The sequence below is a fragment of the Ambystoma mexicanum genome, chromosome 9 (assembly GCF_040938575.1).
Source record: "Ambystoma mexicanum isolate Mex_15411 chromosome 9, UKY_AmexF1_1, whole genome shotgun sequence".
Taxonomy (NCBI): domain Eukaryota; kingdom Metazoa; phylum Chordata; class Amphibia; order Caudata; family Ambystomatidae; genus Ambystoma; species Ambystoma mexicanum.
This window is the reverse complement of record NC_090931.1, coordinates 1,022,205,031-1,022,214,281: the sequence shown is the minus strand read 5'-3', so window position 1 is coordinate 1,022,214,281 and position 9,251 is coordinate 1,022,205,031. Positions and strand designations below refer to the sequence as shown.

Below are 9,251 nucleotides of genomic sequence, written 5' to 3'. Positions count from 1 at the left end.
CCAACCACTGTGAAGTCTTGACAATGGACCTCCATTCAGTGGGCATGATTTTGTTCGCAGAGCATCTAGGATTCCAACACTGCAAAATCTGCTAAATCGCAAAGGGATCATTTATTCAGGCCATCTGCACACTCCTCCGGGACTATCGGAACACATCACACAGCTCCACGGGTGTGTGTCCCTCAGCGCTAATGTTTGGCTGCGTTTTGAGAACCACCCTCCCGTACAACTCCAACAACGAAGTAGCTGTCAGCAGTGAAGCCAAGGCCAGAGCAAATGATCGGGAAAGCAAGTACAAAATGAAGGAATATGCTGACCGCAGGATGAAGGCAAAGAACAGAAATGTTCATGTAGGAGATCAAGTGCTAGCACGCCAAGTACAAGGATCTAAAGAAACACCTGTGTTCAACCATGATAGTGACTCACGTCAAGGGATCCATGGTAACAACAGCGAGTATCACAGGCACAGTCACAAGAAACTCCTCGTTCTTCCAACCAGCTGAAAGTGACCTGACTCCTCGGAGAAAATACTTAACCCCTTTTGAGGACTCCTCTGGTGAAGCCTCTGAGTTCATGGATGGTGATGTGAACATAGATGACAGTGAGGTTGATCAGAACCACAGCAGCACCTGCCTTATAAAGCCCGTCAAGAAGGGCGATTCGCAAACCCTCAAGATGGATTGAGGAAATGGGCTATGAGCACAAGCTTCCGTTAAGCAAGGGGGAGATGTAATGTTCTATCTTTATGCCCATGTACATTTTGTAAGGACATGCGAGGTCACCTGGCCCCTTTCACTTTTTGCTGTGGGTTGCAGCCCACCATGTACGTTGTAGGTGGGGTTACCGCGAACTACTCCGTCTGCGCCTGAAGATTAAAGAAGGTGCCACTACAACTACCGGGCTCCAGTGTCTTATTGAGTTTGTGTATTTATTTGGTCTTATTACTTATATCCGCATGCGCAGATTCAACAATACCTACCCTCTTCGCTTGCAATGTTGAAACTTTAAGTTACATTGTTATGAATTCAGAGTTTGAACATTTGATATTGTCCTACCTACACCATGGATGTATTGTTCGAGACTAATTGGATAGTATTTTAAAATAGGAATCGTTGTGTGTTGTTATACATGTTTTATTGCTATGTGTATATGTACTCATACATGTTAGCTCCTAACTATTTTTATATCATGTTTATCTTTGTTCTCAAATGTGTGATTTTATAAAATTGTGTAAGGTTTACATTTATAAGTCAATTACAGAAAAAGCGATCTTTTCTTTTTTTAACAAAACTAGAGTCTATCACACTTTACATCGCAAGATGTAGGCTTCCCACAACCCTGATCAGTTTCCCTTTACATAAACACTATCATTTTAGACTCCGTTTCAAGTGATAATGCTCCTTCCTCTGTCGGTTCTGCCAGGGGCTACATAGACGTAGAAGAGCAAACAGGTGCTCCTGCGCCAACAGTTTCTATCTGGCTACAGACGTCTGCATAACGTGGGCGGCACTCTGGTCCTTTTATGTTCTCTATTGTTTCCCGCCTCTAATTCCACCCCTTCTTGGCATACTAGACCAACTGCATTGCCAGATGTGTAAAGAAGTCAGCCAAGGGCCCACTTTTAGATGGACGAGCTCGGTCAGCGAGCCGGGAAGTCGCGCACGCGTGATTCCTACCTAGGAGAGGCCTGGCACGTGACGTAACCAGTGTTGGCAGAACGTTTCCTGTGATGGGAGTTCGCCAGCCCCGAAGTAGAGGGGAGGCAAAGCGGGCAGCGAAACAGAAGAGGGACTGAGCGGAGCTGTTGCACAGGGGAAGCCGGTGGGTATTGGAGCGGTCGCCGAGGGGCACTCGGGTAGGCTGCAGACAGTCGCGGCAGAACAGAGGAGATCCACTGGCTGTGGGCGCGCCAGGGATGCAGCGGGCTCGGTGATGCAGCGGGCTTGGTGAGGAGGAGGGACCCATACAAGGTACGTGCGACAGTAACGCGCCTGCATCCTGTGCTCTCGCTGACAGCCGTGCAGCCTCACTGGCATAGCTATGGCAAGAACCACCAGGCGGCTGGAACAAAGCAGACATGCCCAGTCACGGACTGTGGCAAGCATGTCTAGCCACATCTCCAATGCCGTCGTGCACGTCTTTGATGTGTCCTTTGGTATCAACTGTGATTCGAGAATGATGCAGTGATGATCATTGCACTTGAGTGCCCAGTAGCCTGTTGACCCATGCCCAAATATTCATGTCTAACAGCTGTTTTCGAACACAGCAATGCAGCAGCTTTTGAAATTGGTTGTAAATGTGTGTGATGTTTCACCAGACCATAATCTGGTGGGCCCCCTGCCCAAAGATGCGTGCTCACTTGCCTCACTACTGCACATTAAAGTGCTCTGCAGCCCCACTGCTTTGCATACAAAGCTTTCACGGAATAGAGCTCTTGTTAGCATCGTATTTGGGTGTATGATACAGAGCAAGCCAGTGTTCGTCGCTGTCCTATTTCCACATCCATGCACGCACCATGTGGAAACGTTTCAAAGCCAGGGACTGCTATCAGCGCGCTATGCTAACAAAGACATATGGTCTACATTACTGCTCTGTACCTGGAAGGGAAGCCGGCCTTAATGGTTATTCTGTGGCATATTTCCAGCAGCTAGCGGGCAGCTGCCTCTTCAAGATGCATTTTTAAATCACAATGCCCTCGATATGTTTCCCTTCAAAAATAATCTTTGTTGGTATTGTGCCTTCACGCTAATCCGTCACACGGATGTGAAACAATAAAATACACGCCTGATGGCAAGCACATTACAGTTTCCTTGGTATGTATTTGAATTGCAGATGGACAATGCATGTAATTGCTTAGAAATGCCGGGTTTCGTGTGGTCTGTTTTTTTTTTCTTTCTTGCTGATGTTGAAGTAGGGAAAAAATCAAGCACACCTGATTACCGTGCCCGTGTCTCGTGCGACACGCTGCTGTTTTGTGGGCCTTTCGAGTGAATTTGCATTGCACTTTCCATTGTTGCTATGGACTGCTAATTTTGGGCTATCCTTCTTGGCTTTCTTTGTGATATTGACATCAGTCACCTCTAAAAGGGATTGCACTGGTTTCTCACACATAACTAACGTTTTCTTTCCTGGGTGTACAATATCATGAGTGTTCTTCTGCCATAGGCACCCCCCTCATCCTTTCTCCTTCTCATTGTCAGCTAAATCTACAGCATACGGCCTTTAGTAGTTTGCGATTTTCCATCTTACTGGACTGACCCAATGGTTTTTGAAAACCTATCCAGTGCATCTCCCTTATAATGTTTAATTGCATTTCCATTTCACGTAGATTTAGACGTCAGTATATTTTCTAAAGTGTAAAAACCCGTGCCTGGGATTTCACGTGCAGATTGCGCCTTATGAGTGCCGATGGAAACTGATCCTAGGTTACTGTTTACTGTCTAAAGCTGGAGAGAATTGTACTAAAGATGGACAAGATGTTGCTTTTTATTTTAGCTATAGAAACATATGTATTCCATAGGAGCTTAAAGCACGTGTTTTTTAGGAATAGAAAGACGCATATTTCGGGTATGTTTGCACAGACTACAAACTGTTTAATGTACTGTGGCTAAAGGAGACTGTAAGGGGTTCGCCACTTGGAGAGGGGGCGATCTGTCTGCGAGCTGCAGCATCCATTGTAATGACAACGGAGTTATGTGGCGTGTGCACGGATGACCTGCAGCCATCAGAGTTGCACTGAGCAGTTGCGACCTTTGTACCCCTCCCCCCAAACGGCACCGTCTCTGCTGTCTGACGGAGATCGCCCTCCATGCCCCATCCCGTGGATTCCGTGCAGTGCTCGAGATGCTCGTTGCAGCACCTCCACTCTGCGCGTCTAGCTGCACGGGGATCACACGCGGCGCTGCAGATTGGCTGACGCCTGTCATCCTTTCGCCGCGTCTAGTCCCAGGAGGTTACGCGCAGATCGCATGCGGTGCCCGTGCCGCCGATTAATTGGCAGCCTCCCTGCTGGGCCACAGCCCGTCGCTTGCGCGTGATTCTTTTGATTATTCATTGTTTTAATATATATGTGCACTTAATACCTTTGCATAGGGCAGTATATACACAACTGTTTTAGACGCTGGGCGTTTCTGCAAGGGTCTAGCTCGCGCGCAATATTCCGCCTGCCTAATATTAACTCCACGTGTCTAAGAACGAAATGCGGCGCCGCAGACTGCCGGCTTTTGTCTTGTGTTGCAGCATATTGGTCGTATATCTAAAACACAGCCTGTCCCGGATATTACAGCAGTGCAATAGTGCGATGCTGCTGGATAGTCCATAATAACCGACGGTACAGCACAACGACCCCCCCGGGTTAATGTTTACTCATCACATCCCTCAAACAAAGGCATAATAAACGCGCAAACACGCAGTGCATACGAATGTCTGCTGCTCTCCCATGTCACAGCGCCTCAGCCCCGCCTTCAACCGTAGGTGCATGTCAGGCTCTGAAATGTGGAAATGTAAACAGTTGTTTGGTGCTTGTACAGTTACCTTTTTCATGTTACGTCATGCTGTTGCTGCATGCTTTGCACAAAGGCGCCACACGCTGGAACATCAACCTGGCGTGTGCTGCGCATGCCCTCTTTCTGCTGTGCTACAGACTACTAATTCCAGAGATCCAATGTTAACTCTTCATGTCTCATAGACGTCGCAGAAGTGAAAATGCGTTTTTGTTGGTTTTACGCGCGTGTTGCATGCCAGACTTTCTCTACTGGTCTTCGAATATTAAGGCGCGAACACACAGTGGCTGTACATTAGCCACTGTACAGCAAATGCATGGATGCATTGATTTCTGTAGGTGGAGAGGAGTGGCAAAAAACACATTTCGTACAAAGTTGTTGGATAAAGCAGTGCTTCTGAATTTAGCACTGGGGATGGCATGAGAAATCCAGTATTTGGGAGGAAGGGTGGCAAGTACCTCAATTTAAATCGGATCGGATACCGAGACTACCACTTACGGCTTTGCCAATGACCTGTAATACTTTCCTGCACAGCCAGTGCAACCACACACCTCAGCATACATTATTACATCTGTCACATTACTCACTTGAGTAGATGCACTGATGGCCCAAATGTGCCTGTCACCTACACCAGTTCTTCTATTTTTTAACACCTTTTCTTTCCACATATTACCTTTCATTGTCACGGGCGTGGTTGGATGCACACCACAAGCCTGCGTGCTGTGGGCACTCATTGCAATCTGTTCTGTCCTTTCAAAACCCAATGGTCCCAGGCTGGCAGAATCCCTTGTACACATTTGAAAACGGGCCCTGGTCCTGTTACTTTGAGAGATACTGTACAGACAATTTAGTGTATCCTTATGTGCATCAGTTAACCTGCACATTTAAGAATAGTGCAGATTTTTTAATCCGAAAAAGATTTGTCTTGGCTACATTCGTGGCAAGTGCTAGAGTTTTTGACACCCTCGCGACATTACAGATCTATGGAACATTCTATCATTCAACTCAGTTTCACTTTCTACTTCAAAAATTTTCCAGGCAAACTCCCCATTTCCAAGGATGTTCACTCGTGAGAGAAACAAAGCTCACGATATCATTCTCAGGTAGTAGCAAAGACAGAGACAGCTCTATTGTCTAAAAGACAATCAACAGCTGCATGTTTAATCCAGCAGAACAATCCCGCAGCAACCTTGACCAAACCAACAGACCTCCACCGGTAATGGCCATGCCCTCCTAACATAAATAAAACTATCTGATATTCTTCTGGAAACAAAACATAGCCATTGCAATTAGGGATGAGGCCTCCCTCCATTGTTCAGTCCTTAAAGGTGAGTAGACGGGTCAGTCGTCGACGCAGGTGTAATTTTCAAGTCGATTTGTCAGTGGCAGCACATACCTGTAACAGGACCCGGGTTCAAGAGGAGTAAAGGAAAAGCATGTCCTTATGAGATACTACTTCTCTTGATTACTACAGGTGGGAAAGAGGCACCCAGAAGGGCTAAGCCCAATGAAAGAAACACATCTTCACTGTGTGGCTAGTTAGTGGAATCGAGCAAAGTTCCTTATCAGCAGAGGAAGTGAAGCGAGCGATGACAGAAGATGGAGGTTGCAAATGGGAGTCAGAAGAAACTGCTAAAGAGCTCCCTGGAGATGTCTGGTGCTGCACGGGGGAGTGCTAGGATAGCACTATGAGAGGAAAACCTGGGTAGACTAAGGAACCCGTTCAGGGAAGAATGGTGGGTTTGCAGTGTCAGGAGCAGACAGAAAAGAGAGCTACGGCGGTGCCAGCGATGAGGAGTGAGGATGAGGACAAGAAACTGGAGCTGGAACTGTAGGGAAGGCAGAGCGCCAGAGTAATGGCCCTGGGCGGCTTGGCAGGCAGTTGCAATGGACTGGTGCTGCCGCGAAGACATTGATGTTCCTGTGCATGTCTAGTGGGCACCCAGAAGATAGCGGGAACTATCGTGCATGAGGCACACATCGTAAGCATGGTCCTCCATCTTGGTTGGTGCCTGTAGCTATGTGATAGCAGCAGTTCTACAGTGACCAGTCCTATGCCCGTCTGGTCGGAATCTGATATCATCGCCCACTCATCACATGTTTCTCCAAGTTTCCAGGGATGGGTACGATGAAACCTGCAGACCAATGCAGGGGTTTGTGCTCTTTCCCAGACTCTCTCACACAGAGAGTAACCCTTCCATTCAATTAAATACTGTAGTGCACCTCGATGGTATCAGAAATCACAGCGTTGCTAAACTTCATACTTTACCTGGTTTTTCCATATGACTGAGGATGGCGAACCCTGATTCCTTTGTGGAAACTGCCTTGCTGCATATTTCTTGAGTAAGGAAATGTGGAGCACAGGATGGATGTGCTTCCAGGAGGATTGCAATTGGAGCCTCTGGGCCGCAGACCTTGTTTACAACATCACATATTCAAAATGACGTACTTCGAAAACAGCTTTGATGGCCTCAGATGAGTTGGCAGGTGTTTGATGAGAACCATATTGAATTCCCTCTCTTGTATTGTGGGTTCTCGGTTCTCCTTCGGTCTGCATACTTTTTGATTAGCCTAGGCAGTTCGTAGGTTGTTCAAGGCATGCCTGTGAATGCGCTGTAGTCCTGTTACCATGGTTTTCACAGAATGTATTAAGGTAGCAGGCATTCCTGATGTAGAAATCAGTCAGAGATGATATACGTAGTAACAGAAGTACGTATTAATGGCAATCGAAGAATGCCGGTAATTATTGTAAGAAAATTCAATGGTGGGAAAAAGTATAATATAATAATTTAGTTTTTTATATATAGCGCTTTAATCTAAAGCGCATTACAATTATTACTCAGTTGAAATTGGTACTCATTTATCGACCTCTGATGCATGAAAGGCTGAGCTGGCCTTGCCGGGATTTGAACCTGCGACCTGCAGATGAAACACAGATCACAGCAACAAGCGTTTTTTTTTAATTCACTAATTTCACTTATTTATTTTCTTCCGATGGGTGCAGCATTTATTTGGTCTTTTGGCTCTGTGCTTGTGCTTTCCACACTTTGACAACAATCTTCTGCTTTTCAATCAGGAAAGCGTGCTTGATCCTGTCTCGCACACATTTTGCACACATGGAACCGCCATATGCCCTGCTGACATGCTTCTTTGTCTTAGATAACCGCATTAGCATCACTCCACTCTGGTAATTTCTCCTGGAACGTTGTCGTCCTCATTAGATGAGAATGGCCTTTGAACAGGTAGTCATACTCGTCATCCCGGGTGCCCATATCCTCATCTAATGAGGATGACACAGCTCCAGGAGAAATTACCAGAGTGGGGTGATGGCACGAGGATCTATCCAACAAAACCGTTTCCCCAGGATCTGAGCTATTGCCAGATTACACAAAAGGGTTAGGATACTGATTAAGATCCCGCAACCAATTATTCTTTCGTCTTAATGAAGGCCCATTAGAACATCAAATGGTCGCTGGGAGGTATCAAAAGGGCCGAAACACTTTGTGTCAACGCTACTGTTAAAGCAACATCCTATGAACATTGAGAAAAGTGGTTCCTTTGTGTACGTATGTGCAGCCACTGTGTGGTTTGAGTTCTGCAGAACGACTATTGCCAAATAACAAATAACGTGATCTAGTTATGGGAGAGTGATGTTACATCAAGTCCGACTAGACGAAAATGTAATGATTGTCAGCTCAAACCCCATAAAAAAACATTGTGTAAAATCTGACCAAGATATTCGCCTGCACTTAGAGCACTTTGAACACTAACCGCACAATAGAGGCATACTTTAGAACAAGTTCAGCCTCCAACTGTATTGGAAAAATGTTGTCACATGTTTATGTTTGTTACGATATGTTTGTATTTTTGATACTATGATTGATATGGACTGTGCATAATAATTCGAAATAAATGAACCTCTATGCACGAGAAAAATACAAAGGCGTTGTGCATTACTAATGATAGGTTTGTACTGAAAGTAAAGGTTTTACTAGATCTGGAGATCTTAGGGAGGGGTAGCTATTCACTTGGTTTCTGTAATATCGCGTGTGAAATGTGCCATCTTAGTGTAGGAATCTATTGTTACCATGATTCTGGTACAACCTTCTCAGGGTGGTAAGTCCACAATGAAATCTGTGGATGAGTTGCCATGTAGCAGTTTTTAGGTCGGATTGGACACGTTTTACCTCAACTTGGTGTCTATGATTCTTGACCTGCATGAATATGGAACACAAAGAAATGTAGTCCGAAACATCCCTGGAGAGAATAGGCCGCCAGAAGTGTCATTCCATCATGTCCTTCGTAGTGGCTATTCCTCAATGCCCTGCTACTGGTGTGTCTTGGCACATAGGTGGTACAGAATCATCCAAAATGACCAAGATTAAATGACTGAACGAGAGATTTGTCAGGATTCGGCTGTTTGAAAATACGGAACGGCCAAAAAGTTCAACCAAGTCCCCCTTTCGGTGGCGGGTGCTGCTGGGGTGTCCCCCACACCCCTGCTCACTATATTGTGAGTGGGGGTTGGAGCGGTGTCGCCCGCAGCCGGCCCCCAAAAAAGAAAAGGAAAGGACCCTGCAGAGCTGGATCCCGATCACAGAAGTAAAAGGGAACAGGTGTCGCAGGGACACAGCAAGTCAGCAGCAAGGCAAGTAGGGGAGTGTGGGTGGGGGCCAAGTCAGAAATGTTCAGGACAGAAAAGACCGAAGGTTATTTCAGAAAAATATTCTTCGGTCTTTACTCCCTCGA

The 9,251-nt window shown here is 46.1% G+C and overlaps 1 protein-coding gene across 2 annotated transcripts in view; it reads left to right on the top strand.

Annotated features, from left to right (window-relative positions):
- The first annotated feature begins 1,614 nt into the window (after positions 1 to 1,614).
- The window catches only part of CSRNP3 (cysteine and serine rich nuclear protein 3), a 386,324-nt gene continuing 378,687 nt past the window's right edge, over positions 1,615 to 9,251 (top strand). The window contains exon 1 of one of the 2 annotated variants that reach the window (XM_069616294.1): positions 1,615 to 1,821. The gene's annotated coding sequence lies outside the window, so the exon portion shown is untranslated. Of the gene's footprint in view, positions 1,971 to 9,251 lie in introns of both variants that reach the window. The other variant, XM_069616293.1, reaches the window with a different exon arrangement.